Genomic DNA, 1,673 nt, shown 5'->3' on the forward strand with positions numbered 1-1,673 from the left:
CTGGCCTCCACTGCCTGCATGCCCGTGGCACTGAAGAGGGAGAGAGCCGGTCCCAGGGGGCAGTCCTGAGGTTCTCTCGCCTGCCCGAGGGAAGGATAGGGGTCCTGTCCCTATCCTTGTCCAGGCCTGGTAGCCTATTGAGGAGCAAGGTAGGATCCTGAGCCCACTGAGGTCATGACGCCTGAGCAGGGGCCTGAGCTGTGAGAAGTTGAGGCTCAGAGAGGGGAGATGGCTTGCCCAGAGCCACACAGCCCACATCTGGAGCCAGCCAGGGCTCAGGTCCCTGCCTAGCTCTGGAGTCCCTTCCTCCTCTGTCCCTCCCAGCCAGTGGGACCAGTCTCCCAGGCAAGGTTTGTTTCAGTTGGCCATGGCAGCCTCGGGCTGGGATCATTCTCCTGGAGTTGGCTGAGGAGGCACCAGGGACAGGGAGTTGCACCCCCTCACCCTAGCCCCCCACAACGGGTCCCTGCAACCAGACGGCTCTTCCAGCAATCTGTGCAGAGACAGTGCACTCTCAGATCCCCAGGACAGGTCCATATCCCCTCAGACCCCCAGAGCAGGGCTGTGTCCTCCCAGATCCCAGGGAGGGAGGGGCAGGGTCATGTCCCTCTTGAACCTCCAGAGAACTCAGCCCCCTTTCCTGTTTGTCCATACCCCCTCTGGCCACCTCCCAGGTTGAGGGCTGAAAATTGTGGCCCCTCACAGCCCGTCCACTCCAGGCACTTGGGGCCCAGCTCAGTCCTTGCTCTCGACAGGGGGTGGCAGAGCTTGACCCTATTCTGAGTTGGGAGCTTTGCATCCACTCAGCGTCCCCTTGAGGCTAGGCCTGTGTTCCAGGGCTGGACAAGCACCCCCAGGAGGTCCATTCCTTCCAAGGGCCTTAGGCGATCCTTCTCGCAGCCTGGGCTGAGGGAGACAGGCCAGTGAGGGATGGGGCCATCCATGTGTTCAAGACAGGTGGGAGCAGGACCTGGCCACTGTACTGGCCTGCCTTGGAGTCTGGGGCAGCCTGTAAGGCGCCGGATCCCATAGCCAAGGAGGCTGAGGAGTTGGGGTCTCCAGGTGCCCTCCTCCCTGCTGACCACCCCGCCCAGCTCTGCTAATGTTTACGTGTTCCCTGTGGCTTGGCCTTGCTGTGGGGCCTTGAAGGGAGAAGTGACCACCTGGATCCAGCCCCTGCTTAAGGCAAACAGGGTCCTGCCTGCCTGCCAGGCCTGCTGAGGGCTCCACTTCCGCTGCCAATACCTGGATGGCCCAGGTGGGGCTCTGAGGCTTCTCTGAATGGAGGCCAGCCCTGGCCTGGGGGCTTCTAGTCTAAGGGAAGAGAACTGGTCCTAGCCTAGGGGACTTGGACTGAGGTGAGAGGTCCAGTCCTGTCCTGGACATCCAGACCGAGGGGAAAAATGGTGCCTAAAGGGGGAGGCCTGGCACTGCCCTGCAGATATCCCCAGGGGAGGGCGGTCCTCCTCTTAGAGGCATCCAGCTGGTGGGGGAGGCCTGGCCCTGGCCTGGGGACACCAAACCTGAGATGGGGGTACCCAGTATGTCCTGGGGGCATTAGTTCAAAGGGGAAGGACAGCCCTATCTGGAGGGGAGTTTCATCTAAAGGGAAGGTGGTGACAAGTCTAATGGGGGTGACAGCCCTGTCTTGGGGTGACCCAGTAGGGCAGAGG

This window comes from Theropithecus gelada, chromosome 2 (assembly GCF_003255815.1).
Source record: "Theropithecus gelada isolate Dixy chromosome 2, Tgel_1.0, whole genome shotgun sequence".
Taxonomy (NCBI): Eukaryota; Metazoa; Chordata; class Mammalia; order Primates; family Cercopithecidae; genus Theropithecus; species Theropithecus gelada.